Raw genomic sequence first — 7,316 nt, 5'->3', positions numbered from 1 at the left:
TCTTCCAGGAGTTTCTCACTTTCATGCTAGTCCAAACTCAGGCTCCAGCAATTTATCAAAATGTACCTTTTAAGTGTTCCTACCAATCTATACTTAGTGGCTCTCATCATAGGTAAGCAGACCTTGTGTGACTTTCTGGATTCTTTGGAATCTCCAGATTTTGGAGTGGCAGTTTTTTTAACAACCTATGTTTGCTAATGGGTCCAAGGAAAGTAATTGACTGGAAGTCTAAGCATGATATTTTAAATTACTTCCGTTTGGACTATAGAAACAACTTGTACATATCGAAAGTAAAAAACCTTCTGTCTAAGTTTTGTCTTAGGACTCGAAGCTGTATTTCGAATGTAAGAAAATGGCAAATCCCATGCTCCCTTCATAATGGGAATTAGCGCAATGTAGGTTCAAAGGTCTTAGGATGAAAGAAAACAGGGCTCCAATTCTGTTACTACCCTATATTAACTGTTGGACCTATGACTTTTCAATTTCTATGATTTTGATTTTCCTTGTTAATAAGTTATGGTCAGATAGCATATATTTACTATTAAGTACTTTTATACTTATTTAGTAGGCAATGTGCTAGATGTTAGGGAAAGAAAAGTCAAAAAATGAGCCCGATGTAATTTGCCATATGTCTTAAACTATAACAATGGAGATTAAATAAATGCCCCAAAGAGGAACAGATAAAGTATTATTGGAGAGGCCACTCTTGACCAGTAAGAACTGGGAAGAGAAGTATGGGAGAAGTATCATTTGAGTTCATTCTTGAAGAGTAGTAGGAATTCGGCATGTTGCAACAGGAAGATGGGGCATGCAAGGCAAAACCATCTACCTGAGCAAAAGGTGTATATGTTAGAGGCAAGTTTAGTTAGAGAAAGGGATGAATGGAAAAGAGAAAGGAATAAACTTTTGTTGAACATCTACGATGTATTAAATACACTTTAAAACCAATTTCATTTAGTTTTAAAAATTAAATTTAGTAGTATTAGCTCATTTAAAAGATAAGCTAGAAGACTTCTTTTTTGCATGTGTGATTTTCGTAAAGTTCATATAGCTAATAAGTGAAACAGCTTGTCTAGTCAAACAGATTCCATTCTACCATCCTAATTAACCTGTCAGTGAATATATATATATATATGAAATACACACACATATTATATATTATGTACTCACAGTATAACTAGTGGCATAGATTCCAAATTAAATCTCTTCAGTTACCAAGCCAGTATTTTTTGAGTTCTCTGATGTTGTAGGCTTAGGATCATATCAATGAACAAATTGACAAAAGTCTCTTTTCCTACTTATGTTACTTTCCAATCATACTCTTTCTATTGTACCACACTCCTTAGAGAAGGCTGGGGGTGTGAAAATCATATTAGAAGAAAATGTGGCCAGATATGGAATATGGGCAGATTTGGATGTCAGGCTGAGGAGCTGAGCTATCATTCAATATTTTTTCATCCGATTTATTTCTGCTTTATCTTTGAAAAAATATTTTACTTGGAGTTTTAATTTGTTGTCATTGTGGGTCTTTGAAAGTGTTTTGATCAGTGAATGGGTTTAGAGCTATGCTTTAAACAAATTCATTGGGAAAAACTGGAAAGGTTAAATACTAGGGTGGAAATGTTGGGGATAGGGAACCAATTATGGATCAAATGAAATAGAACAAACAAGAGGAAATAATAAACTGGATAAGGATTGAGATTTGAGAAGTAAAAGGGAAGTGAAGGATGCAACCAAACTTGACAAGGGCTGGATGTCACAGACAAAGAAAGGATGTCCCTGGTAAATCAAAGTTTTGAGTCTACTACTATGAGGTAAACACTGTCATAACTAGGGATACAAGAAGAGAATTAAGCTTGGAAATACAATGGGTTCTTTTCTGGACATACAGTGTTTGGAGTTCTGGTAGAGCACCCAGATTGTTTTGTCCAAGAGGAAGTGGGAAATTGAGACTAGAGCTTTGGTGAGATCTTGGTGTTGTAGCTACGTGTCTGTGAGTCAAATGTTACAGGTGATAAGGCTATAAAATACCTTAAAGGATAGAGTGGTGTGTGTGTGTGTGTGTTGTGTGTGCGTGTAGGAGTTGGGTGGGGAGAGGGAGAATGGGTGTATATTGTACTGTATTAAGAACTACCTCCAATTGCACTATTTAACATTAAGTATAAATTAATTGAAAATTTTAAATTAGTGATGAAACTTTAAAACAGTTTATTGGGTTTATTGCATCTGCAGTTTATATAGTATTGTATAGGTTTATAGGATGAGCAACTTATGATGTCACATAGAAGAGATATTTGACAATGCAAAAGTCAGGAAATCAAAGACATTTACCGTGGAATCCATTAAGTTTATAATGTAAAACCTGTTTAAACACCTTAGCTAAACCAGTAATTGAAAATTAATAATGAAGTTTATATTTATTAAAATACTTTTAAAATGGAAAAACTTTTCAACAAGTTGTGTGTATGTTTTTAAGAAAATATATGTTTTGGAATTAAATATCCAAGGACAAAAACTGCTGAAAAAAGTATTTATTCATCTGAATGAAACACATGCTTAACCATTTCTCACTGTTATTCTAAAAAAAAATTGCATCTGGACTGAGAATTTTTATTTTACTTTGTACCAGTGTGATGTGAATTAATAAATGGATAAATAACCAACTCTTCAAACTCAAGTGCTGCTGGACTAACAAAGACATATAATGTTCATGTATTAAATAGTCCCAATATCATTTTTCATACTGATCTACAGAAAAAAAATAAGGTGGCTATTTATTTATGAATTGCTTTTAATTTGTAGTATCCTTTCTTCTTCATATTTTTCCTCCCATATCCCTCTCATCTGAAGAGCCTATGGATTTATCTTGTGTCTGTCATTTTTTTCACATAATTTAAAAATAATTAATTGCAGCACTCAGTGATGATTTATGATTTCTACTGACGTAATTAATGATACACATCAATTTTCCTTCTTAATTGAAGGAGTCACTACACACTTTTCATTAAATATGTTGAAAGGCGGTGCTGTTGCAGTTCAATAATCTTTGGAAATCTTAGGTGTAACTTTATAATGTAACAACTTAAAAAAAATTAAAGTATCACAGGAAAAAAGTTCTAAGCAACATGTTAAAGTTGTCAAGGAAGATTTTATAGAGATTTGGACCACTATTTTAAGTAATATAGGAATTAAGCTACACTTGGCCAATAACTAAGCATTAATTATTTAAAGTGTCTAAAAATAAAACATTTTTTCATAGAAAAGGTTAAATATTTTGGTCTTAGTGGAACTGACTAAAGAATATGGTCAGATTAGTTGAAAAGAAAGCATACATTATGGTTATCCTAATTTATATAAGTCTGAAAAATGGAATGAAACAACACATTGGTCAATTTTGAATTTTTAAAATGTAAACATGTTCTTGATAATTTCAAAGACAAATTGTTGGACAGCCAGATGACTGTTTATATTTGATATAAATACTGATTTGATATAAAATACTGGTATATATTTAAAAGGCAGTATGGAAGAACAAAGAAATCTATCCTCTTAAGCTGCAAAGATAGAATGAAAATTTTTCTAACCTTCATAAATTGTATTCATGTTAGTTTCTTGTGTGTTTTGTTGGAATTTAATATTCAATTTGACACCTAACAAAGCAATAGTTAACTATTTCTCTAACCTGGATAGGTAAAGGAACAAATAGGAGTCTTAATATATAACATGGTTTAAATTATAATATTTTTTAAAGAAGCAACAGTGTGTGCCTCAAGTGTTACAAACTTGATTTGAGCATTTTATGGTACTCCAGTCAGCTGCCTATTAAAAGTGTGATCAGGTAGTTTAGACTGTGACTAGCTGTGTCAACAGAAGGAAAGTGGAGGATTAGTCTCTATGGCAACGACAAAGTATCCCTGTTTGTAGACAGACAAATTCTGCTACATCTGAAACTGATTGACAGGTCTATTCCTTTGCAACTGACCCATAGAAATTAGCAAGTAAAAGTTATTATACTGGGTTGTATTGAAGGGTTCTCAATATCTTAAAGTGCTCTTGTAAGTTTTTCTGCAGCATTTGCATGAGAAACCTGGCAGGAATTGTTCTGAGGTTTATATCTATGGTTTGATAGATTCTTTGTGGGGGAGTATTGCTGGTGAGAATAACTTAATTTTCAGTTCTCTGTATGACAGAACTGTTGGAGCATGGATTGAGTGGAAAACACACATCAAAGACCCAAAGCTGAATAATATGCCACGTTTCAAAATCACAAGACCTTGTAGGAATATTATAAATGCATATATTTTTGAAACCGCTTTCAAGAAAAAAAATTACCCAAATCAAATAGGAATAATTGTTATAAGAATAATGACATGATTTTTATCTAAGATTATAAAAAAGATTGAATTCAGAAAATGTTTTAAAGATAATTCTTTAACTTTGCTGTTTAAAACAAAGAATCGCATTTATTATTCGTTTTTCTTTAGCTCCCATCTCTTCTAATAAAGTGAAACACTTGTCATAAAACAAAAAAGTATTCATCTTTAAGATAATTGTAGAACTATAGTTTAGCTCATGTGTGTTTTATTTTGACATGGAAAAATTAATTTCCTTGCTGCAGCTTGGTTTTATTAAATTTGGCCACTCTAAATGTGTAATAATATTTTAAATATATTTAAGCCATTTAAAAGTTCATAAGCTTTTATCTGCTATGTTGTAATTTTATGTATTTATAATTTCATATATTGTAACTGCATATATTTAAGGAAATGTGATCGGTATAGGTAGGGTCAAATAAACATTTGAAATGTAAAATTTTTATTTAAACAGATATATATTTTGAGCTGAAATCATTAGATGTCTGTTACTAATTCATATTGTTTATTGGGAATTATTTGCCTAGAAACATCCTTTCTTTGTTTCATATCTTCTAGTTCGATTACTTTTAGAAAACAAAACCAAAAATTAATACAAATAAGGCAGAAATCTCCTGAGGAAAGTGAAGCCAGAGCAGAAAATAGGGTTAGAGAGTTACTTTGGCTGTTAAAATTTGAAGTAAAGATGACTAAATTTAAACATATTCTGATATATTTTTCTATTGCATATGAATCAAAAAGGGCAACTAAAAAAAATAGTTCTTATTTTTAAAGAATTTTTCCAGATAATATGTTCTTTCTCTTAGGGAGAATAAATAAGCTCTGCATCAGTGTTCTTAGTTTCAGTTTATGATCCAGGAGCAAGGATTTACTAAAGTTATCCATATAGATGAACTGGTCCTTTTCTGTTCAGAATGTCTCAACATATCAAGGTTTATCGGTATTGTTGAAATATTTGATCTTTTCCATTTGCTCTGATGGAGCTATATTATTTCTTTAGCAATTAATCTCTTTTATATTTCAAATACAAATGAACATATTTCAGGACCTTTTCAAAATGAGATTTATCTGGTAGATCTGTTTTTTGGGGAAGTTAAACATTTGAATAAAATCCTTGTATGTAACTTTCTGTTACTTAATTTTGAGTGGTAATAACAGATATTGAGAAAATTCTCAATTTTTCCATATACTGATGTTATTCCTGGAAAATAAAATGACTTGGTACTTTCTATATTAGTGCTGTACCTATATTAGTGTTCTGGGTTCCTGAAGGTTCCATAGCATATCATCCTAAGATGATCAAACCAGTGAGAGATTCTGATTTTAGGCCTGTTGACAGCTGAGAAAGTATTGCCTTGCAGCAGTTATTATTTTCAGGGGGAGTCCCTATTAGGAGGAAAATTCACATTACTGTAAGTAACAGACAATAACAAGTGGAATGTTCAAGTAGTAAAATTCTCAAAGAAACTTGAGTTGTAAAAATTTCAGCCTCAAAACGTTTTAATGCAATTGTATCTGACCATTTTAATCTCCATTTAAAATCTTCTTGCAATTTTAATTAGAAAAAATATTTTGTGCTCTAACTCATTATCTATAAAATATGGATTTACTAAAGTTATCCATATAGGTCACATTGCTGCCAAGGTTTTTGTATATTTTTGCTATCTGAGATTAAACATATTATTTCCAAAGTACTTTAGGTCTGCATGTCACCCTAATTCTGTTAAAATAATATAGTTCTTTAAATGTGAGCTCCTAATTCTTAGGCATGTCATAAGTTTTTTAGTTTGTGTATCAATTTGATATAGGATGTATAGCAGTACACACTTGAGAAATTTGAGATATACAACTTATTGCTATTTTAATTTGTCCATGGTTTGGCATTTCTGTAATATCTTGACCAAAAACGTATGATTAAAAAAAAAGTTATTTCTGACAAGATAGAAGACAATTGAAACCTCTTTTTGAAAGTTAATTGCAAACCATTTTTCTCTGAAAATCTGTTTTCAGTGTTGTGGAGATGTTCCCTTATACATGAATCTGATTTAACAATCACAGAATTATCTAAATGAAGGCTCACTGTGGGTTTAACTTAGCGACATCATACTGTCTGTTATTTTCATTTAGTTAAAATAAAAGCAACTTTGATTTCAAATTCCACATTATTATTCTTGGTTTTGCCATGCAAATCGTTAGCAACACATTCTTAATGTTTTGCTGATTCATCAACCTTACAATCTTTAAAAAGAATGGTTTAAAAAAACAGCTCCGAGTCTGATAAGAGGAGGTGGACTTTCACATTTGCAGGGTTTGGCTTTAGGATAAATTGGTTGGCTGATCATTTTGCCTACAATATTTATGAGAGGCTTACTGTCCGACAGGGATACACCTGGCTGTGGGGTGTCTGCCTTTTCAAGTTTTCCTGAAAGCAGCAATGTAAGCTTGTGATGTTCATTCTGTACCAAGAGAATACAGAGGGTGGTGGTACTCCCAATCCATAGATGCTACTTGAAACACGGGGGAAAACCACTTTCTTCCTTTTAATATTACAGTGATTAAAGTGCTTTTATAGAAAGAAGACCTAAAATTTGAATCCAGACATGTAAGACAGCTTTAAATTATGTGATTCACACTTATGCCAGATGCTGTTAGAGGAATTCCTTGGTTTCTCATTAACATGGAGCAGTCCCTGTAGACTTCACACATAGTGGCCACTCACAAGCACATACACATTCATGCAAATGCTAGGAATGATCAACTGCATGCTTCCAACTGTACAAGTTCCAACAGAGGAAATTCAAGAAAACAATTCATTTCAAGGAGATGAGCTGCCATTAAAAAGCTGTCATTCTTTTCCAAGCCTTGATGTATTTGGAATGAATGTCGCTAATGAACTTGGCTAATTGTTTTGTGATATCATTTCTGAATTTATTCAAAACCCAT

This window comes from Manis pentadactyla, chromosome 2 (assembly GCF_030020395.1).
Source record: "Manis pentadactyla isolate mManPen7 chromosome 2, mManPen7.hap1, whole genome shotgun sequence".
NCBI classification, from domain to species: domain Eukaryota; kingdom Metazoa; phylum Chordata; class Mammalia; order Pholidota; family Manidae; genus Manis; species Manis pentadactyla.
The sequence above is the reverse complement of the archived record's forward strand: the minus strand, read 5'-3'. Positions refer to the sequence as shown.